Below are 24,536 nucleotides of genomic sequence, written 5' to 3' on the forward strand. Positions count from 1 at the left end.
AGCTCCAAGGGGCCAGCTTTCCCAGAGGCTGCTAATGCTGATGTGCTGATGTTCTGATTAAACTGGAACTTTGGAAGGAGTCTATTTGGAGTGGCAGAAAGAATGAATTTTTCATTTATCCTTCTGACTTTGTCTTAATATGTAATCTAGTTTGATTTGATTTTTTTCATGCAAGCTGTATTCACCATATTATAACATTCCCTGAGTTTATACGGTGGCTGATTTACTAAGTACTCACCGTGTGTGTCGCGTGGCAGGAGGGAAGGATGGGGAAGGGGCGTGGTTAGGAAAGAGGCTGGCTATACTGATCGAGCACTGAACTCCGTAGTGCCCATGACAACAGAGAGCTTGCAGTTCTCTGATGGTCAAGAGCTAATGTGACCTTCTCTTGGCTTTGATGTTTCCCGCCGTTTCCCAACTCAACTCCCAAAGGAGAGCATCTTTAGCAGAAAAGCCTTGCTATTAATACTTGGTGAGACGGAAGAACACAGTAGTTAAATTCATGGACTCTGGAGTCAAACTGGTTCCAAAGCTTGGCTTCATCCCTTACAATATGTGTGATCTTGAGCAAGTTCTTTACCTTCTTGAGCCTCCGTTTCTTTATTTGTAAAATGAGGATAAAATGATACTATCCTATGTGTTTTTCAAGATTGAAAAAATGAGCATATACTTTGTGATGGTTAATTTTTCCTGTCCATTTGGCTAAGCCATCGTACCCAATTATTCAATTAAACACTAATCTAGGTGTTGCTAGGAAGATATTTTGTAGAAATGATTAACGTCGACAACCAGGTCACTTTAAGTAAAGGAGACTATCTTCTGTATTCTGAGTTGGCCTCGTTTAGTCAGTGAAGCCTGAAGAGCGAAACTGAGGTTTCTGGAGGGAGAAGAAATTCTGCTTCCAGGTGGCATCATCAGCTCCTGCTAGAGTGTTTCCAGCCTGCTGGCCTGCCCTAGGGATTTTGGACTTGCCAGCCTCACGATAGGCCAATTCCTTGGAATAAGTCCCCAGGTGTATATATATCCTACCGGCTCTGCTGGTTTGGAGAACCCTGCCTGATACACATGTGCAAAGCTTTTAGCACAGTGCCTTGCTGCTCATCAGTCCTCAGGAAGGGTTAGCCTATCATTATTTTATGCATATCTGGTTAGCATAGAGGATGCTTTCTGCCAGCATGGGCTGTCAGAGGGTCGCCCCTGTGAGGAGGCGTGCTCAACAGTCATTCAGCCATGTCATACTTCCTGAAGCTGTGGTGTGCCTCCATTTTGTTTTATTTTGTTTTTCCTGTGCGATGCCGATGCTCTCAATGCCCTTCCTAAAGTCTTAAGCCTTGTAACACTTCCTACTCGGTAGCCAATTTCCCCCCTGTGCTTCCTTGACAATCTCTTACAAGGCCACCAGCCACCAAGCTGCACTTCAACCTCAACCTTCCACCTCTTCTAGGCTCTGCAGCAGCAGTGTCACTATTGTGTGTGTGCTCTTTGTGGTTACTTTATGAGTCAACATTAAACCCCAAAATATGCCATAATAGAGGAAGAAGCAACCAGAGAGCTGAACTTCATTCCAGCTGAGCCAAGCACCCTAGGAGACGTTGGTTCATGGGCTGAGAGCCCAGAATAGCACTTTACTTACTGCACTCACTCTATATAAGAAAACATTTTTTTTAGGTCCAAAAGATCAGAAATTGGTAATTTCAAATGCCTCACTCTAATAATTGCATACTTCCTTACTGGCGTGAAGTTATATAGCCTCTCTACATTTTCTAGTCTCTCTATATTTTTAATAAAAATGTCTCTATCATGAGAGTCTTGTAACAAATCAGTGCTGTACAGGGCAGTACTAAGCAACGTGTACATGTTATTACTGTTGTTATTCTCATTAGACTTTAGGTACAGCAAAAGGTAATCCAAGGGCAACCCAGAGTAACAGCCACTTTCCTGGTGTTTGTCTTGGAGACGGAGGAGTGGGCTAAACGTGGAGGCACGGGAAGCACTTATTGCCGTTACAGGCAGGCAGGCTTGGAGCAAGCTGTGCCTCCAGCGCAGAAAGCTGTCACTGAGCCATGTGTTTGCTGCAGCTGATCCAGGTATTTACCCCAGGGATGGCTAAGTAGTAGGTGCCCTATTTTCAGCTCTTCTCTGCCAGTGAGCTGTTTTCCCTGCTTTGTGGATTTTCAGTACAGATGGCACCAAAGGCCATGTGGCAAAACGCTAAGCATATATGTGCATAGGCTTTTGCAAAGTAGAAAAATACTGAATTTTAAAATGCCATCTTATACTTCACACCATCTGCAGAGACTATCCAAGTGTCACGTCCTTAATGGATGCTCAATAAAAATATGAGCTGCTGGACTATGTGGGCTTAACTCCTAGTTCTGTCACTGCCTGACTGTGTAACCTTGGGTAAGTTAACCTTCCTGTGACTCAGTTTTCTCATCTGCAAAATGGGAATAGAAACAATCCCCTATCTTGAAAAGTTGTGGTGGGATAAAACTTGTAAACTGTGATGCCAGGTATACAAAAAGCATGGTATATGTACAGACTATTGTTATTAGATGAATGACTTTTAGTATACAGGAGACATTTTAAAGACACTTCAAATTGTGTTACAAAGCAGTGGAAAAATACTGAAACAAACAATCCACAAATTGCACAAACTCCAAAAACTATACAATTTTTTTTCTTGTATTTCTTACTGTGTGCTATTATGTAGGTCACAGCCCAGTTTAGGTCTCTGGGTTTCAAGAGGACTGCTGTTATATTGCTTCTGCATTTACCCATTTCTTCCTCCTGGCAAGGATACATCTTTGACAAACGCCTGCGAAGGATGATAGAATCATTTCCCTTCCTCATGACCTATGGCTGTGGCAATGATACTGTTTATTAGGCTCAATCAACAAGATACCTCGATGGATACATCCAGACCCACCCACTTACCCTGAAATTAGAGACTGTATCTATGCATTTTGTCCACAATAAGTTAAAAGTGAATATATTTTGCCTCTTTTGCCCATATATTGCTACCTGACATTTTAGAATCTGACAGTATATAATCATAGGAAGGTGTTATTCTTTGAAAGTCACACCTCACAAGAGAGCTGAACAAGAACTCAGAGGAACCACAGACATCTTTATCAGTTATTTTCAAAAAATTTCTTGGAGGAAGTTTGGGATCTTGACACTGCATGATTTTTTTCTCACTACTCTGAAAACTGCATTCAGATTCACCCCAAAGCTACTGAACTTGCATCAAAGAATTCAGCCTAGGAGGAGAGAAATGGTTTTTTCAACAAAGGTGTTAAAAATAACTTAAATTTCCGGGTTGCCTTTTTTCTGAAGAACTCATAAAGCTGTTACATGATTTGGTGAAAGGATTTTTATCCAGAAGGATTTCTTTTCTTGGGTAGCATTTGACTGGTAAAGTTTCTCAAAGTTTAAATACATTTCTGAGTATCTTTCTCATCCTTTTATTGTTAAGTTCTCAGGTTGAACACATTTCCATTCAGCTTATGGACATATATTCCTTGAAAGAAAAACATCAATGTAAGAGCTGAATCTCTTTTCTTAGTTCCCTTATCATTCAGTTTCTCTGGATAGCATTTTCTTCCCAAGTCCTTTTTCCTTGTTCAGCCACTTCTGACTTCATCCTTCCGTTTCATTTAGAGCACCCCCGTTCCAGGCCACTGAGCTGACAGTGCTGTGCTCCAGGGCTCTGGCCTTCAATGAACAGCTTTATGTCTTAACAGAGAGGCATATTCCGTTACCTAATGCTGAGAACGTCTGGACTTGGCTGTACCAGGAAGTTGAACCTTTGTTTCCTCCTCTTGTGTGATGATTAATTTCATTATCTATAACTCCTGGCCGCCCTTTGCCTGTACAGGTGCGATTGTCCCTCGAACAACACAGGTTTGAGCTGCTCAGGTTCACTTATACATGGATGTTCTTCCACCTCTGCCACCTTTGAGACAGCAAGACCAACCCTTCCTCTTCCTCCTCCTCCCAGCCTACTCACTGTGAAGATAATGAGGATGAAGACCTTTTGATGATCCACTTGCACTTAATGAATAGTAAATATGTTTTCTCTTCCTTATGATTTTCTTAATAATGTTTTCTATTCTCCAGCTTATTTTATTGTAAGAATGCAGTATGTAAAACATAGAACATACAAGATATGCGTTAATCAACTGTTTAGGTTATTGGTAAAGCTTCCAGTCAACAGTAAGTTTTCAATACTAGTTAAGTCTTGGGGGAGTCAAAAGTTCTAAGTTGAGTTTTGATGACACCAGGGTGGCACCCCTAACCCCTGCATTCTTCAAGGGTCAACTGTATTTGTTTGTGGTGTCCGGGGACTCGATTTATATCCCTATACCTCTGAGTTCTCAACTTCTTAATATTTTCAGCATTCCTTAATTTCATTCACATTACCCAAATTTTCCAACTCTGTTTTATTTGTATATTATAAAAACAAGTATTTCTATTTTGGGAATCTTATTTTTTTTCTATTTTAAGAGCTGCATATGTTCACTGTAAAAACAAATTAGAGAAAACTTTCTGTATAAAAAAAATCAGATAAAATCTTACCTCAAAGAGATTAACAATGCCCATATTTTTTCTAATGTTGTTTTTGACAAAAAAATCAAAATTATAGTCATATCTAATAGGAATGGAGTTAAAAAAAAAGAAAAACAGAACTAAAAGAACCAGTACACTCTGCATGATGTGCCAGATATTGATAGATTTTTGTATCTGATTTTAAAAAGTTTATATTATTTTGGGAATATTTCCACAAGTCTTATTACTTTAAAAAAATATTCTCCAAAAATTGCACACGTTTATTGTTTGAAACCATCTGAGAATTTAGGTACTTTTGAGTGCTCATAAAACTTTAGGCCCTGGGTGATGGATTGTGTTGCCTGTGACTTCGAAGGAAGAAAAATGATAATGGACTGTGGTCCCTGGAAAGGGAAGGGACAGTTATAAGTGTAACAAACCTTGGGATTTGTGTGTCAGTCAGGGTTCTCCAGAACAGAACCAACAGGAGGGGTGTGTGTGTGCACGTGTATACGTACATATGTGTGTGTGCCTGTGTGTGCGTATACATGCACATGTGTGTCTCTGTGTATACATACATATGTGTGTGCCTGTGTGTATACATGCATGTTTGTCTCTGTGTGTATACCTACATGTGTATGTCTCTGTGTATACATACATGTGTGTATATGCATATATGTGTACGTGTGTGTATATACATATATGTGTGTGTGTGTATACATGTATATATAGAGAGATTTATTTTAAGAAACTGGCTCACATGATTGTGGGGGCTGGCGTGGGGGCTGGCAAGTCTGAACTCTGTCAGACAGGCCAACAGGGTGGAAACTCAGGTGAGGTTTCTATGTTGTAGCCTTGAGGTGAGGGAGATTGAGTTCTGTATCCAAGTAAGTCACTCAGCAATCTCTTAAATAATTGTTTTCCTTTATAATCTCCAACTAGGCATTTCAATACCAAAAACTCAGAAGATGCTTGCTTGGCTGATAGTAAATCGTTGAAGAACAATCCAGAGCTCAAAAAAGTGCTTAAAGTCAAATATTCCTTCTAAATTCTATTACTGAGTCTGTGCCAACTTAAATAACCTCCATTTCTTAGTGACTCTGATTTTCAAAGGTCAAAACTCCACATCAAAACCAATCAGCATTAATTATTATCAAATTTTTAAGGGCTAGGTTAATTCTTCCCCATTTATTTTACAGACCTGCAGCCAAAGCTTTAGGCTTCAAGAAAACTGTGTCCAGGTCAGTGTCTTCTACAAGCAGTGCCTGCTGTAATTAGAGTTCGGATGAACTCAGACCCCTCTGTACATACCTATTGATTTGTGTAGTATCACAGAAAGAAAACGTCAGAATAATTTCTCTTATAAGATGCACAGAAAAACCCTGTCTAAACATGAGCAAGTTGAGTCCAGGGCTTACCTCTGCAGGTGTTAGCACAGGGAAGGCAGAATTGCTATCATTCAAAGATGCAATTTGTCTGGGCAGGTCAGGAAAAAAAAAGCAGATAGACAAGAGAGTTTCGGGTTTTGGCAGGAATGGGATGGAAACGCTGCACCATGAAATCTAAATTGCAGAGGGAGGGAGGGAAGTGAAAGAGGCAGGGCTGGTGGACAGGGTGGAGGCCCTGGTGACAGTTCCAGGATGCGGTCCAGGGTGACAGGCACAGGCTACCTGTGCCCCATAGGTGCAGGGGTCTTCACCAAAACATGGAGTGATGGTCTAGAAAAAACTGGGGGGAGTGGGTAGGACAACAGCCCTCGCCTCCCGACCTGAGGAACGACAATGATCGTTGTAGTGATGTAATTTTAACAGCTACTATTTCTGGAGGCCTTACTAGTACCAAACCATGTGCTGACTGTTTTATACATCTTGTCTTGTTCAACAAGGGTGTGAGGAAGTGAGCAACTTCTTAAGAACTGGTGTCTTAGGGGAGAGCTAGTGACAGTTAAGGTGGGGAGAGGGAGGGAGGGTTCAAAGAGGAGTCTGAGGACACAGGGCAGAGTGCAGGTAATGGGGAGTACAAGAGCGCAGGGTGCAAGGGCTCGGGAGGGAGGAGGGTGCAGGGCATAAGGGTGGGACCGAGCACCACAAGGGTGACAGTGTTGGAGGAGCGCATACCGGGAGGGTTGAAGTGCAAGCACACACACAACATAACCAAAGGATGACTAACTCGGATGTGTTTGCTTTAGTATGTTGATTGAGTGATTTTGGAATAGACCTAACAAGAAAAACTGCAGTGTGCAAAGCCTGGAGTTTAGGGCTCCATGAGAAGAAACTGAACAGGGCATGTGCTGACAGCTCAATGGTTTAAATACGCTGAGTTGAGCTGGATGTGTTTGGCACGTTTGGTCCTTGTGAGTTCCTGTGGCTCGAGGAGAGGTAGACCTATTATGTCTGTCCTCAAGCTCATCATGAGACTGTAAAATGCCCAAACAGGGAATGATGGAATCCCTCCTTCCCGGGCCTTCGGTTTGCATTTACGGACACACGTGCATATGTGTGTGTTAAAATAATGCTTGACAATGGTCTGATGTTGACCTTACCTTGATCTGTATAAATAAAGGCAAACCGCTTGAGGAGTAAAGGAATGTTTAGTGAAAATAAAAGAAAATGCCCACTTAATGTGTGGACGGTTTCATCTGTGTAGTTAATTACAGGTAAAAGAATGTGCATAAGCCCTCATATATATTCCTTAAATTCCTTGAAATCTTGTTCTTGCTGTATTTCTATATGCATATTTTGGTCATAACCTCCTTAGCATTCTGATTTCTGAAAGATGGTGAAAATCATGCAGTCTAGAGCCAAACTCTTAGAAATCCACCCCACTTCTCCATTCTGTGAGAACATTTAGAATCTTTTTGTTTTCCTGTTACTTTAACACCAGAGCCAATGTGTCTTTTCATTCATCCTAACACCTTCTACTAATAATCAGATCAATTAGGTGGGAGAAAAAAATGTATGTCAAATTGGGGAAAATAATTTGTAGGACTACAAAAGGAGGGATCCTCTAATCAAAGTTGCTTGCTTAGTAGCGCTTTCCTCCTTACAGAGGATATAAAAGTATACCTCAATTCTGCACCTGTGTTAGTTGACTTGGGCTGCCATAAAAATGCCACGGACTGGCTTAAACAACAGAAATTTATTTTCTCACAGTTCTGGAGGCCAAGAGTCCCAGATCCAAGTGTCGTCAGGGTGGATTTCTTCCGAGGCCGCTCTGCCTGGCTTGTAGATGGCCGTCTTCTGCCGTGTCTTCTCGTGGTCTTTACTCCGCGCGTGCCTGTGTACAAATTTCCTCTTCTTAGAAGAACACCACCCATATTGGGTTGAGGCCTATAGACCTCATTTCACCTTAATGATCTCTTTGAAGATTCTGTCTCCAAATAAAGTTACATGTGAAGGTACTGGCGGGTAGGACTTCAATATGCAAATTTTGGGGAGGACATACTTCAGCCTATAACAGTGCCCTTACGAAAGATTCTGAATTTTAAGTCAGTGGAGATTTTTTGAAATCAGTTGGGATTTAATCAGTAAGGTTCCCTGGCTGTCACGGACAACTTCACAGCACATGCTGTGCAGATGGACACACGGACAGGAGGGCTAGGTCTCTTCAGCACCCTCGTCCTTGTTCTGGGAATGTTAAGGGTGTCATCGACCTAGAGAAAGCCATGAGTGAGTGTCTTGCTGAGATGTCTGGTCCTTGTGGAACAGGCTTCTAAGGAAGTGGCAAATGCCCATGTTGCCCAAAGTGTCATCACTTGACAGGAGTAGGGAAATAACAGTAAACCATGAATAAATGAACCTGTCACTGAGTGCCACCTCTTGGGTCACTCCTGAGTTATTTCTCAAAAGAGTTGTCACTTGAGGTTTAGATTTCTGTCACTGCGTTGGGTTTTAACCACAGGAAGCATCTATTATGTACTTACTGGGCTACTGGCTGGGCCTTGGTGTTTTTTCCTGCGCTGTTTCCAGCCACACAATGGAAGTGAACTCTTTGGAAAACCCCATGAAGCAGACTCCACCCTCCAAGACAGGCAGCACTGTAGGATGGAAATGGGCATAACTCATTTTTAACAACCACAGTTTAACACAAATAACGAGCAAAGGTGTCTGGCCAGGCTTAGGCCGTGAGAGGTGTAGGAGCTGCACTCTGAGACATGGCCCAGGGTGATGGATTTACTCAGTAAAGGCGAAATTACTACCCCTCTTCCAGGAAATGAGTCAAGGTCTGGAAGAAGAGGTGGAAGCTTTATGATGTCTTGTAGCAAGAGAAAGAGCTCAGCGGACTGTGGCGGGGGATGTGAAGAGGTGTTCCAGGAAACGTTCAGGAAGTGACTCCGTCAGGACCGAGGTGCTCCAGCCAGCACTAGCTGCCCACTGCAAGTGTCACAGCTTAGACACGCTCACCACTGAGTGTGTCAGGACGTATTGTCCCTTTGCTCGAGAAGACCTGTTTCGTTTACCCGCTTCCTGGCGTTTTAGGAAGCCACGTGGATTTACCCCCACTCCACTCCCCTTTTCCAGAGTCCCATTTCCTTATTGTTCAGCCACACCAGGCCCTGGCACAAATCCACATATACTTCCAGTGCTTTCTCTGCACGTGCTCTTGGGCTATCATTTCTCTCTTGAAAGTTCCTTCTCTTAGATCTTCTCTAAGGCTTATTAAACATCAAGTCCTTCACAAAGATTCTCCTGATCCTTCTAATTTGGATGTTTTCTCTTTCTCCTCTGGATACCTACAGCATTTTCAATGTGTGAGGAAGTTCATGTGTTTCGTCAGATATTAGGGTTATCTTGCTCTCATCTGTCTGCATTTCTAAATAAGTTATTCATCTTCATGAAGATACGGATTTTTATCTTCACTTTCTTTGTACCCTTACTTGTACCCAGCACAACTCTTGCACATAGAACGTTTATAATAAATACTTGTTGAGTGAAATGGAATCAGTATTTGTCGAATGCCATTGTATCGATGCTGTGAAAATGGGTCTCTTTCTATGGGAACTCCCTTACTGAAAAGTGGGACCAGGCTTCCATGCAGCCCGGGGCTCTGGGGCTGAACTACAAGCACAGGTGGGGTGGATTTGGTAGGGGTGGTAGTGTATGGTGTGAAAGGCATTCACAAGCAGTATCTCAGGGTGAGGCCAGAGTTGAGAATGAAACAGGTAGACCTAAAGGAGTAGCAACTGAAGAGGCAGTAATTGGCAGTTTACCAAGATGGGGTAAGTTGGTGGGGCAGAGGAATAGCAAGGAGATATCAGGGAAAGAGTCTTCTCAGAGAGACTGGCGTAAAAAGTTGGAACTTGGTTGGTGAAGAACTGTTAAATGGAGTAAGCTCTTTAGGTATTTTCCTCCTTTATTGTTTAATCCAGTGAGATTTCAAACCATTGGTTGCCATTGTCCTTGTTCAGATATCAATGGCATAACTTGATAGAAATTCTTACCAGCCAGTCTGTCGTGGGTCAATTTAATGACCTAGTTAAGAGTTTTTCTTAACCTTTCCTTTAACAGTAAGCCTTCAAAACACCCTTCCAATGCTTTGCTGTGATCTGTAACTTGCTACGACCCTGCAAACTAGGTGAGATGAACAGACTTCCCTAACCCTGGTCCAGTTGAGTAGGCCGGACAAAGTCCACATGACTTGTCCCCTTGGCGACAGGCAGTGGAACTTATCATCCTAGAATCTGATGGTCAAGTTGTGTCTCTTTTGACTTAGATTTTCTTCTGGGCTCTAGATCTCAGGTTATGGTGAGGCATGCTGAAAAGAGGTCTGAAACTAAATAATTACCTAGTCCAGCTTCCACTTTTTTCTCTGCATAACTTTGTGGTTTAAGGTTAGGCTCTCTGGGCTTCAGATACCTTGTTTTTAAAATGGGATAATAATCTTGAGTAGCCCAAATTGTAAAATCTTAAAGGTGGTGATCTGGATACAACAGATTCTTGAGGCTCTTTTCTTCCATTAGTTAATTGCTATTTCTTGAGCACTTATGGGCAAGGGGCTGGTATTACAGGACAGAACGGGACAATGCCACTCCTTCTACGAGCCTACGCTCTATGCTTTGAGCTGCTTATCCCATTGGACCAATTTGCCTGGAGGAATCAACACTTTCCATGACTCTTGCAAGTCTCTGCAAATCTAGAAAATATATTGAAAGTGAGATCATTGGTATCTGTCTCATCACTTTATATTTCTGTAAAATGAAGACGATTTTAAAAAAGCGCACAACTGCTTGACAAGGCTGTGCCAAAGGAGAAATAAGATGTGAGTTGGAAGGGATTTGTGGAGTGTGACAGTCTTCAGCAAAGTAAATGATCATTACCGCCATTCGTTCAGCAGACCCAGGAGTGCCTTTTCTTGCAACCCTGGTCTGAGACGAAGAGAGGCAATAGGAAGTGCTGGTGACTTTTCATGCCACGCCTGCCCTCTAGTGGCTGCAATCCATGGCTGCTTCATGGAAAGGGTGGCCCAGAGAGGGACAGGGGAAGCAGGTGGGGCAGGTAGTGAAGTGTTCAGCAGGGAAATCACCTGTCTTCAGCCCTGTCCTCTGTGGGAGACATTGCCCACATCCCTTTACCTGTCTGCGGTGCCTGGCATAGTGGAAGGCATGAGGCTTTGGAAGTAAATAGGCCTGACCCTGGCATTTACCACCGACCTAACTCAATTTACTTCACCTCCTATTTGCATAATGGAACACATACTACCTAACTTGAGAGCTGTTGTGAAGATTAAATGAACTAATTTACGTAAAATAGTCTTCCCAGTATCTGGCACATTTTAAGAATTGTTAAAAAAGCTTTTACTCCCTTCAGACTTTGTTTATATGTTGGGGTTCATATTGTCAGGCTACTTGGAGCTAGGAATATATATTTAGTCCCTTATATTTAACCCTTATTCAGAGCACCTTAGATGAGTCTCCAAGAAGCAGAATGTTCCCCTTCTAACCCTTTCAAAGAGAAAACAGTCGCCCTGGAACTGATACATCCCACAATTACAGGGCTGGGTAAATCTGCTCATCTGATCCTGTTCTCATTTTCCTTTTCAGATTTGTAGGTCTGCTTGCTGCTTTAACTGGGAGCTGTGTCCTGCCCAGCAGGACTTTTGAATGGAATGTCTTATGAGTCTGTGAGGTAAGGAATTGTCTTATTAGCTAGGCATATGCCCAGGAAGAGCCTTCTTCCAAAGCTGGTATGAGCGATGTCTGCTGGTAACCACCCTCTCCACTTCTCTCTGGTCCATATCCAACACCAAAGGGCTAAGGCAAACCATGTCTCTCTCTCTCTGTGCTTCATTGGAAAGGAGCATATTGAAGGAAGGAGACCTAATTTGCCGTTTCCAAGGTGGATTTTTCTGTGTTCTCAGAAATTTTCAGACATTTGAAGGGATGGGTCTTTAAATCTCACAGAGGTAACAAATCAAATGACTTAGGCAAGTTGCTTGACCTCCCATGGAGAGCTGGGCCTGCTTCACAAGAGCCGCTGTGTTTCTCCTCAGCTCCACACTGGAGCCATGATCCAAAGGAGATAAGGGAAGGGAATGAGCTAGTCAGCTCTCTGGGAGAAAACCGGTTCGGGGCAGAAGGAACAAACAAGTGCCTGGCATGTTGGAGAAACATCAAGGAGGCTGGTATGATGGGAGAAGAGTGAGCAAAGAAAGATCTGAGTCAAAGAAGTAATCAGGCCTTGTAAAGACTCTGGCTTTTGCTCTGAGTGAGATGGGAAGCAGGATTCGAGTAGAAGAGTGAGTGGTGTGTTTAACAGGGTCAGCTGGTTTCTGTGTTAAGCCAAGGCCATTGGAGGGCAGATATGGACACAAGGAGGACAGGTAGGAACTCTTGCAATTCTCCAAGTAAGAGATGCCCATGACATGGGCAAGTTCAGCAGCGGTGACAGGGATGAGCTCCTGGATATAATGTGACAGCAAAGCCTCAAGATTTTTTGACAGATTGTGGGGTGTTAGGGAAAGAGGAGAGTCAAGGATGAGGCCAAGTATTTTGGACTGAGCGGTGAGTGGGGTCAAGTTGCCATTGCCAACACGCGAAGACCATGGGAGGAGCTGGTTTTGGGAGGATAGCCAGGAGTTGGATATTGGACAAGTCAGGTTTGAGATGCCTAATATACATGCAAGAGGAGATGACAGTTTGATGTTTGGTTACACCACCTGGAGGTCAGGGAAAAGTTCAGGCTTGAGATAAAAATGTAAAAGTCTTCAGCGTACAGATGGTATTTAAAGCCTAGATATTAGATGAGATCACCAAGGAGCAAGTACAGATAGAGAAGAGGTCCAAGTATTAAGCTCTGAGGCACTCCAGGTTGAGAGGTCATGAAGGTGGGGAATACTTGGACACCAAAGAGGAACAGGCAGTAAGCCAGGAGTCAATCCAGGGCGCCAGGGGAAGAAAGCACCATAAAAATAGGGAGTAATCAACTGTTTCAAATGGTATTGATAGGCCAAGTAAGGTGAGGACATAGAATTGACTGTTTCATTTAGCACGTAGAGGTCATTACTACCCTTGAAAAAGCAATTTGGATATAGTGTTCCATATCCAGATTATACAATCAATACGGTAGCTTGTTAATTTGTTTACATTTCTTTCTCTACCACTCAGGTGTGAACTTCTTAGAGGGAGTATGATGTCTCACTCATTTCTGTGCCCTGGTGTGCTCAATCAATATTTGTGGAATGAATGCATAAATACATTAAAAGTGATATTTGGTCTGGGATGTCCATTGTAAAGCTTTCATCACCCCAGGACTATTGGGCCAGAAAGAGATCTGTCACTACACAAGATTGTACTTGAATCACCCAGGGATATAGGTGACCATTTATCCTATTTTTAATGACATTATCATTCCATAACTCTTATTTTTACATATTATCATCATCCAGTAACCACATCCGGTCAATTTTTTCTTCATAGTTCATCTTAGAATGATTCTCCTGCTTTTACTTACTAACTTCTCGTATACGCCATGATTATCACCTCCCTAATGCCATCTGCATATTGCTCAAGACTAATTGTCTTCATGTCCAAACTTTCAGCAACATTTGGTGGCTTCCTCCTGCCATGTATTATACTTATTACCCTTTCGTGGCCTTGTATCATTGAATCATTCCACTGGAGATATGTATGGAGTGAGGTTGTGTCAGCTAGATGTCATCCTTTGGGGATATAATGGTGAGAAAGTTAGACACCGTGACTGCCCTTGGGGAGATAGCAGTCTAATGGGATTATATGGCAGAGACATGAAACGAACAATTTCAATATAGGTTATAAATGCCATGACAGGGAAAATGTCCCCTTTGTCCATGTTTCAGGGTTCTGTCCTAGATCTGCCTTTCCTCACTCTATATGTACTCCCAGGTGATTTCATTCACTCTCTTGGATTCAAATAATGACTCTCAAATAGAGATCTTCAGCTCAAATCTTTCTAAACATATCCACCCAACATCTATTGGATCTCTCCTTTTGGGGGTCTCCCAATCACCCTGACAGTGAACATGTCAAAAAGAGAACCAACCACCCCCTCTTCCCCAACATACACTCCCACTCTGGTTCTTCTCCTGTGTCCTGGGCCACCATTGTCTGCAGCACCACTGAGCCCGCTGCTCATCCAGATACCAGAGGTTAGCCTTGGCTTCCCGGGCAACCTCACCCCACTGTGGGCAACCTGTCACTAGTTCTATGACTTCTTCCTCCTAAATATCTGTCAAATCCCATAGTGACCTCTATTCCCACTGAAATGACCATTAAATAATAGCTGTTAAACTTTCTTGGGCCTTTATTATGTATCGGGCCCTGTAACAAGTGCTTTAAATGTGTTTTCTCGTTTAATCCTCTGAACAATACTACTGGGTAAGCTCCAAGGAGCTCTGGTATCATTCCCATTCGCACAGATAAGGAAGCTGAGGTACAGGAAAGTTAAGTACTTTGCAGAAGGTCACAGGGATGGTAGGTGAAGGAGCTTCGCAGTGTGAACCTGCGTCACTAGCCTCTGAGCCCTTAGTTCAGGCAGCTGTCTTCTTTCCTTGGCATTTCTACAACAGTCTCCAGCCATGCCCTTTTTAAAACTTGACTTTGCATCACAGTATAACTGTATTTGTTCTGAAAGTTCTTGAGTTGCTTGCGGTTCCCCTTAGGATAAATTCCGAAAGCCATAGTACAGCTTCATGCAGTTCTCCATGCGCTGACCTCTGATTACTCTTTAGGGCCTTCTCATTCCCTCCCTTATCTACTCACTACCACACGGCCCTAAAGCACTTTATTTATTTGTCTTAAATTATTTTTTTCCCAAAGGAAACATTTTATTATATTAAAAATAACTTCTCTTGTTTAATATCCATCTCCCTCTAAATTTCTGCCCCAACTGCTCTAATTATGAATTTTTTCTTTTTAATTTCTTTTTCTAAATTTAAAAAGTCTTTTTATTTTGGACTAATTTAGACTTAAAAAAAGTTTTAAAAATAGTTTAGTTGCTTTAAACCCTTCACCCAGCTTCCCCTAATGGGAACATCTTACAAAACCATAGTACTGTAATTAAGAACAGGACATTAACATTGGTACAATATTATTAAAGACCTTATTCCAATTTCACCATTTTTCTACTAATATCCTACATTCTTTTTATTTTTTTTATTTTTATTTATTTATTTTTTTGAGACAGAGTCTCACTCTTTTGCCCGGGCAGAGTGAGTGCCGTGGGGTCAGCCTAGCTCACAGCAACCTCAAACTCCTGGGCTCAAGTGATCCTTCTGCCTCAGCCTCCCGAGTAGCTGGGACTACAGGCATGCGCCACTATGCCCGGCTAATTTTTTCTATATATTTTTAGTTGTCCGATTCATTTCTTTCTATTTTTAGTAGAGACGGGGTCTCGCTCTTGCTCAGGCTGGTTTCGAACTCCTGAGCTCAAACAATCTGCCCGCCTCGGCCTCCCAGAGAGCTAGGATTACAGGCGTGAGCCACCGTGCCCGGCCCCCTACATTCTTTTTAGAAAGGGGAAAAATGAGACTGTGTGGGGAATAATGTTTTTTAAAAAAAATTATTGCATAATAATTATACATATTTATGGGCTACATATGATATTTTGACATATGTATACAATGTGTAATGATCGAATCAGGGTAATTGGGATATCCATCACCTCAGACTTTTATCTTTTTTTGTGTGTTGGAAATATTACAATTCTTCCCTTCTAGCTGTTTTGAAATATACAATAAATTATTGATAAGTATAGTCACTCTGCTGTGCTATCAAACACTACATCTTACTCCTTCTATCTAACTGGTTAGATATCTTCTATCTAACTGGTTAAATGGTATTTTTGCACCATTTAACCAATTTCTCTTCATTCCCTGCCTCCCCATCCCATCCTTCCCAGCCTCTCCAGTAACCATCATTCTATTTTCTACCTCCACGATATTGACTTTTTTTTTTGTAACTTCCACATATGAGTGAGAACACGGGATATTTGTCTTTCGGTGCCTGGCTTATTTCACATAACAATGTTCTCCAGTCTCATTCATGTTGTTGCAAAGGACAAGATTTCATTCTTTTTATGGATGAATAATATTCCATTATGTACATCTGCTGCATTTTCTTTATGCATTCATCCACTGATGAACACTTGGGTTGATTCTGTGTCTTGGCTATTGTGACTATGCTGCAATGAACATGGGAGTGTGGATATCTCTTCCCTGTGTAGATTTCCTTTCTTTTGGGTATATATACCTACCAGTGGGATTGCTGGATTATATGGCAGTTTTACTTTTAGTTTTTTGAGGAGCCCCCATATTGTTTTCCACAGTGACTGTACTATTTTACATTCCCACCAACAGTGTATAAGCATTCCCTTTTCTCCAAATCCTTGCCAACAATTGCTACCTTTTATCTTTTTAAAATTATTTTTATTATTTATTTCAAAATATTAAGGGGGTCCAAATGTTTTTGTTACATGGCTTGAGTCAGAGAAATAAATGTGCACATCCCCTGCTCATTGTATCTGTTAGGTGGGTTATTGCCCCTCCCCTCCTCACCTCTCCCCCTGCTTGATTTCCAGTGACTTTTACTTCCCTCTGTGGAATTGTGTACCCATCAGTTAGTTCCAACTTAGTAAAGAGTACATGTGGTGTTTTATTTTCCCATTCTTCAGATACTTCACTTAGGATAATGGTCTCCAATTCCTTTGAAATGGCTGCAAAAGGCATTAAATCATACTCTTTTATGGCTGAGTACTGCTCCATGGTATACACATACCACATTTTGTTAATCCACTCATGAATTGATGAGCCCTTGGGTTGATTTCAGATTTTGCAATTGTGAATTGTGCTGCAATAAACATTCAGGTGCCAGTGCCTTTTTGATACAATGACTTCTTTTCCTTTGGGTAGATACCCAGTAGTGGGATTGCTGGATTAAATGGTAGGTCTACTTTTGGTTCTTTGAGAAATCTCCACACTGTTTTCCACAGGGGTTGTACTAATTTGCAATACCACCAACAGTATATAAACATTCTTTTCTCTCTGTATCTGTGCTAGTTTTGGGACTTTTAATAAAAGCTATTCTAACAGGAGTAAGGTGATATCTTATTGTGGTTTTAACTTTCATTTCCCTGATGATTAGTAGATGTTGAGCATTTTTTCATGTGTTTATTGGCCATTTGGCTATCTTATTTTGAAAAACTTCTGTTCATGTCTTATGCCCACTTTTTAATGGTTTTTTTTCCTTATTGATTTGTTTGAGTTCTTTGTACATTCTGGATATTAGCCCTTTATTGTATGTGTAGTTTGCAATATTTTCTCTCATTCTGTAGTTTGTCTATTTGCTCTGTTGATTATTTCCTTAGATGTGCAGAAGCTTTTTAATTTAATCCAGTCCCATTTATTTATTTTTGTTTTTGCTGTAATTTCCCTTGGAGTCTTAGTCATAAATTCTTTGCTTAGACCAATATCTAGAAGAGTTTTCTTCTAGTTCTTCTAGAATTCTTACGGTTTCAAGTCTTACATTTAAGTCTTTTATCCATCTTGAATTAATTTTTGTTTGCTTGTCTGGAAAAGACTTAATTTCTCCATCAATGGTACAACTTAGTTTTGCAGGATACAAAATTCTAGGCTGGCAGTTGTTCTGTTTAAGAAGATTGATGAAGGAGACCCACTCCCATCTGGCTTGTAAGGTTTTCACTGAGAAGTCTGCTTTTAGCCTGATGGGTTTTCCTTTGTAGGTCAGTTGTTGTTAAGTCTTGCTGCTTGTAGAATTTTCTTCTTCCTTTTGACTTTGGCCAGGTTGATTACTATGTGTCTTGGAAATGTCCTATTTGCTATGAATCTTCCTAGTATTCGATGACCATCATGTATCTGGATCTCTGGACCTCTGGTGATACCAGGTAAATTTTCCTCAATAGTTCCCTCGAATAGATTTTCCATGCTTTTAGCTCTCTTTTCTTCTCCCTCAGGAATACCTATAATTCTTGTGTTAGTTTGATTTGCATAATCCCATATCTCTCTAAGTGATTGCTCTGCCTTTTTAATTATATTCTCTGCCTTTTATATGTCTGGAATAGCTCAAGAGCTTGGTCTTCAAGCTCTGAGATTCTTTCTTCTCCTTGGTTTAGTCTGTTACTGAAACTTTCTGCTGTGTTTTGAAATTCCCTAAATGACTCTTTCATTTCTATAAGTTCTATTATATCCTTTCTTATGTTCTTATACTCTTTAGTGACTTTTTCATTAATTTCCTGAAAAATCTTTTTGGCTTCTCTTTGTTGGTTTTCAACTTTCTCTTCAATTTCATTCATCTTATTTGCCATTCGCGTTCTGAATTCTATTTCTCTCATTTTTGCAATTTCCTTGTGGGTGGAGTTTACTACTGTAGCTCCATTGTGATCCCTTGGGGGTGTTGAACTGTTTTGTTTTTTCATGTGGTCAGGGTTCTTTTTGCTGGTTTCTTCTTATATGAAACCTCTTTTCTTCACTCAGGGCTAATAGGTTTGCAGGGCACCTGTTCTGCAGGCTATCTGGGCAGTGGTTGTGGATTCCTGGGCTGTGGGCATTTGCTCAAACCAGGCCCAGGTGTAAATGATGGTTCAAGGCTGGGGGGTGGGGGGGGCGGTCCCTGGCGGGGCGTTGGACCTCAGAGCAGTTCTGCTGGCCCTGTGGCAGAGGTGGAGGTTCGGGCGAGGTCTTGGGGTCCAGGTGCAGCACTGGAATCTCAGGGGTGTTGTCCGGGGCCTGGTGGGAGCTCTGGAGCCACAGGGGCAGAGCCTCGGTTACGGTGTGAAAGGCTGCGAGCTGGGAATGGGGAGGAACCAGAGCCAGGGCCTCAGAGCCAGAAACAGGGCCCTGTGGGTGGCGGGCTGTTCTGACCTGGCAGGCGGAGTCAAGGCTGAGCAGGCGGTAGGCTCTTCCGCAAGCTCAGAGACTGCACAGATGCCAGGTCATGCGGGCAGAGGTCAGTTCCAATGGCGCGGGGACCATGGAGTTCTCCTCATCACCGCCCCCCCACCCCCCGTCCCCGGGACCCACTGAAACAGTTGCTTAAAGTCTCCCAGGTTGGAGCCTGCAGTGACGCAGTCAGCTGCCATGCTCACATCCCACTGTACTGTAAGGGAGGGGCGCTTGGCGTCCGGTCACAGAGTATGGCTCTGAGAGCCTCCGCTTCGTCCACTCCCTCCCCAGTCCGGTGCGGGTGATGTGAAGGTCACTGCTGCAAAGCTGAGTCCCGTGACACCCTGGCACTGTGCATCCAAGAGCACAAGGTGGCTTCAGCTACAGAAACCCAGGGTCAGCTGCCACCTGATCCCCACCGCATCTGTTGTCTCGGGGCTGGGGCCGGGGCTCGGGGTGGGTGGCCTCGGACGGCTCCACTGTGGATTGCTTAGTGCTGCGTCCACCCCACAGCCTGGAGCCCCCGAGATGCTGGCGGCAGCCTTTCCACTGGACTCCAAGCCACTGGGGTTAATTTCTACTGAAATCTTGCTCCTTCTTGTTCTGCTCTGCAACTTCTTCCCGTAGAATCTCCACCTTTCCCTCAGAATTACACCTGAGCTGTATTTTTTTCCCCTGAAACTTTTTCCTCTTTCTGAGACGTTTTGGTGACTGATGTCTCTAGGCAGCCATCTTGCCTCCCCCTCCTCAGCCTGTTTCTCTTTTTTCTTCCTGATAATAGCCGTTCCAACAGGTGCAAGGTGATCTCTACTGTGCCTTTAATTTGCATTTCCCTGATAATTAATGTTTATTAATGTTGAGCATTTTTTCATACACTTGTTGGCCATTTGTATGTCTTCACTTGAGAAATGTTTGTCAGGTCTCTTGCCCGTTTTTTAATTGGGCTGTGTGTTTCCTTGCTATTGAGTTGAGTTCCTTATGTATTTTGGATATTAAACCCTCATCAGATGTATGATTTGCAAATGTTTTCCCAATTCACAGGTTACCTCTTCACTGTATTAATTGTTTTCTTTGCTGTGTGGAAGTTTTTCAGTTTGGTGTAACCCATTTGTCTATTTTTGCTTTTTTTGCCTGTGCTTTTGAAATCATATCCCAAAATCATTGTCCAGACCAATGCTGTGTAGTTTTCCCCTATGTTTTCTTCTAGTAGTTTTATAGTTTCAGGTCTTACATTTCAGTCTTTAATCCATTTTGAGTTGATTTTGGTATAAGGTGTGAGAAAAGGGTCCAATTTCATTCTTCTGCATGCAGAGATCCAGTTTTCCCAGCACCGTTTATGGAAGAGACTGTCCTTTCCCCATTGTGTGTTCTTAGCTCCTTCGCTGGAAACCAATTGACTGTATGTGTGTAGGTTTATTTCCGGCTGAAGCACTTACTTGGATTCCACAGACATACTTTCTTTCACTTCTGAGTCTTCTACAGGTTTTCTCTGTTTGGGAAATCCTCTTCTTTCTATGATTGAACCACCTCCTTCACTTATACCTCATTTTTTTTTTTTCTGGAAATATGACATCTCATCAGTTAAGTTTCAGTCCTGTAGGAAGCCTGCCCAGTTCCCCAGGTCTCAGTGAGGTGGTGTGGGAGGCAGAACAATGCGGCTGCCCACGATGCACATAATGCCCCAAACCTGTGAACATACGACCTTACATGGCCTGAGGGGCTTTGCAGGTGTGATGAAGTTAAGACACTGAGACGGGGAGGTTACCTTTGATTATCTGGACTGGCACAAGGTAATCACCAGGGTGTCCATCGAAGGGAGCGAGGAGAGTCAGAATCAGAGAAGGAGATGTGACAATGGAAGCCTCTAGAAGCTGGAAAAAGCAAGACAAATATTCTTCCCTAGAGCCTCCAAAGGAACACAGCTCTGCGGACACCTTGATTTAGCTCCGGAAGACCCACTTTGGACTTCTAAACTCCAGATCTGTAAGATAATAAATTTGCGTTGCTTTAAGCCACTAAGTTTGTGGTAATTTATTGCAGCAACAGGAAACTCATACAGATGGCTTTCCTTGTGCTTCCATATCTTCCTCTCCTTTCTATGTCTTAACACTTCAGACTCTATTTTTATAGCTTTATTATTTGTTCATCTCCCCAGTAGCCGATAAGATTTGTAAGAGAATGTGCTGAATCAATCTTATTCAACTTACATTCTCAAAGACCAACATTGATCTTGGAACGTAACTGGTGCTAAATTAATATTTCTTGGATGAATGCTTGTCAAATGTGTGGAAATACTCTATTTGGTTTCCTGTGTTTCTCAGAGGATACATAGTGATGAGAAGGTAAGTATGGTGTGTTTTATTTTTTTATTTTATTTCAGCATATTATGGGGGTACAGATGTTTAGGTTATGTATGTTGCCCTTGCCCCCCTCCCCCCAAGTCCAAGCTTCAAGTGTGTCCATACCCCGGATGGTGCCCATCACACTCTTTGTGTATGCATATACCCGTCCCCTCCTCCCTCCTCCCCCCACCCGATATCCAATAAATGTTATTCTTATATGTGCACTTATGTGTTGACCAGTTTATACCAATTTGATGGTGAGTACATGTGGTGCTTGTTTTTCCATTCTTGGGATACTTCACTTAGTAGAATGTGTTCCAGCTCTATCCAGGAGAATACAAGAGATGCTATATCACAATTGTTTCTTAAAGCTGAGTAGTACTCCATGGTATACATATACCACATTTCCTTAATCCACTCATGTATTGATGGACACTTGGGTTGTTTCCACATCTTTGCAATTGTGACTTGTGTTGCTATAAACATTCGGGTGCAGGTGTCTTTTGTTCTTTTGGGTAGATGCCCAGTAATGGGACTGCTGGATCAAATGGTACTTCTACTTGTATCTCTTTAAGGTGTCTCCTATTGCTTTCCACAGAGGTTGCACTAGTTTGCTGTCCCACCAGCAGTGTATGAGTGTTCCTATCTCTCTGCATCCATGCCAACATTTATTGTTTTGGGACTTTTTGATAAAGGCCAGTATCACTGGAGATAAGTGATATCTCATTGTGGTTTTGATTTGCATTTCCCTGATGATTAGAGATGTTGAGCATTTTTTCATACGTTTTTTGGCCATTATTCTGTCTTCTTTTGAAAAGTTTCTGTTCATATCCTTTGCCTACTTTTTGATAGAGTCATTTGATTTTTTCTTGCTGATTTTCCTGAGTTCTAAATAGATTCCAGTTATCAGCCCTTTATTGGATTTGTAGCATGTGAAAATTTTCTCCCATTCTGTGGGTTGTCTGTTTGCTCTTGTGACTGTTTCTTTGGCTGTGCAGAAGCTTTTTAATTTGATCAGGTCCCATTTATTTATTTTTATTGTTGCTGTGATTGCCTTTGGGGTCTTCTTCATAAATTCTTTGCCTAGGCCAATGTCTAGAAGAGTATTTCCAACATTTTCTTCTAGAATTCTAATAGTTTCACTCCTTAGGTTTAAGTCTGTTACCCAGCATGAGTTGATTTTTGTGAGAGGTGAAAGGTGTGAGTCCTGATTCAGTCTTCTACATGTGGCTATCCAGTTTTCCCAGCACCATTTATTGAATAAGGATTCTTTTCCCCAGTGTATGTTTTTGTCTGCTTTATCAAAGATTAGATGGCTATATGAGGATGGTTTTATATCTGAGTTCTCAGTTCTGTTCCACTGGTCAATGGCTCTATTTTTGTGCCAGTAACAAGCTGATATGATTACTACAGCCTTGTAATAAAGTTTGAAGTCTGGTAAATTGATACCTCCCATTTTGTTTTTATTGCCTAGGATTGTTTTTGCTATACGGAGTCTTCTCTAGTTCCATACGAAGCGTAAAATTAATTTTTCTACATCTGTGAAAAATGATGTTGGTATTTTAATAGGGATTGCATTCAATCTGTAGATCACTTTGGGTAGTATAGACGTTTTAACAATGTTGATTCTGCTGACTTACGTCCTCTGCTATTTCCTTCCTCAATGTTTCATAGTTCTCCCTGTAGAGGTCTTTTACCTCCTTAGTTAAATATATTCCTAGGTACTTTATTTTCTTTGTGGCTATTGTGAAGGGATTGAGTCTTTGATTTGGTTCTCGGTATGGGTATGACTGCTATTGGTGTATATGAATGCCTCTGATTTGTGTGTATTGATTTTGTATCTTGAGACTTTACTGAATTCATTTATCAATTCCAGGAGCCTCTTGGTTGAATCCTTGGGATTTTCTAGATATAATAGCATATCATCAGAAAATAGTGAGAGTTTGATCTCTTCTGTTCCCATTTGTATGCCTTTAATTCCACTCTCTTGCCTGATTGTTGTGGCCAGGACTTCTAGCACTATGTTTAATAGAAGTGGAGATAGTGGGCAACCTTGTCTGGTTCCAGTTCTAAGTGGGAATGCTTTCAATTTTTCCCCATTAAGTATGATGTTGGCTGTGGGTTTGTAAGTATGGTGTGTTTTTGTAGGCTTGCCTCAATCTTAAGTGTATATACTATATAGGAGGAGCCATAGCTACTGCTTTTTCTCCATGGGATCATTCTTAGTTTGGTTTGCTTGGCTTTGTGCAACCGGAAACTGACTCCCTAATGAAGTGTCTCTTGCCTTTGCTCTTCCGCAAGTACAAGATCACTAGTTATGAAGAGCTTAAGATAAAGATCTTTCTCAATTACCAGCCTCTCTGCTCTAAACTCAAACTACTTATTATTAGCAGGTTAGTGACCTCAAGCTACTTATGATTGGCAGGTGACATAAGAATCATTTTGGGGAGCTCTGAAAACTAGATATTGCCTGGTCTCAGGCTGGACCTGCAGTATCAGAATTTCCGGCGGAGGAGTCCAGCTCTCCAGGTGATTCTGATGCAGATCCAACTTTGGGAACTGCGCTCAACCCTACAGCAACATGAGGTGCAACTGTGACTTCTGCCACTAGATGTCAGGCTTTACTCTCCACCCTGTGGTTACAGCACAGAAAACTTGTTAGCCACCACCCCCTCCCATCCCAAGGGAAATTCAGTATGGGTTGGGCCAAGTGCTAGGGTAGATATTTTCATATGCTTTGTCCATTGAGCCTCACAAACACATTGAAAGTTAGGAATCATCACCCCTAATTTACAGATGGAGAAACTGAAGCCCAGTGGGGTAACACAGTAACTGGTTGAACTGGGTCTGAAGGTCATGCCCTTCCCATTTAACCTGCCTTACTCTGATTGGCTTAGACAATCAACTGTCTTGCATGTATGAAGAGTTCCGTAAATATTCGTTTAACACATTTACAAAGAAACAAACAAACTTAAGCCTAAGAGCAGAACCAGGTGAAATCTCTAGGTTCCTTTCAAAATAATTTTGTTACAATAATTTGTCTTTATTTTATTTCTGTTTTCCTGAAAGAGCAAGGAGAAATAAAAAACAGTTAAAGGTGGTGCCTTTTAAATTTCCCAGCTAGTCTTTGGAGATGAATAAGCAAAAGTCTAATGTTGGACATGCTGACAAGATAACCATGTTCAGGATGATGATGGTCATGGCCACCTATGGAACATGGTGCTGTGAGCCCAGAAGGAATGAGGCCCAGTGAGAGGTGTGGCTTTAAAATTG

This window comes from Propithecus coquereli, unplaced genomic scaffold (assembly GCF_000956105.1).
Source record: "Propithecus coquereli isolate 6110/MARCELLA unplaced genomic scaffold, Pcoq_1.0 Scaffold175, whole genome shotgun sequence".
NCBI lineage: Eukaryota > Metazoa > Chordata > Mammalia > Primates > Indriidae > Propithecus > Propithecus coquereli.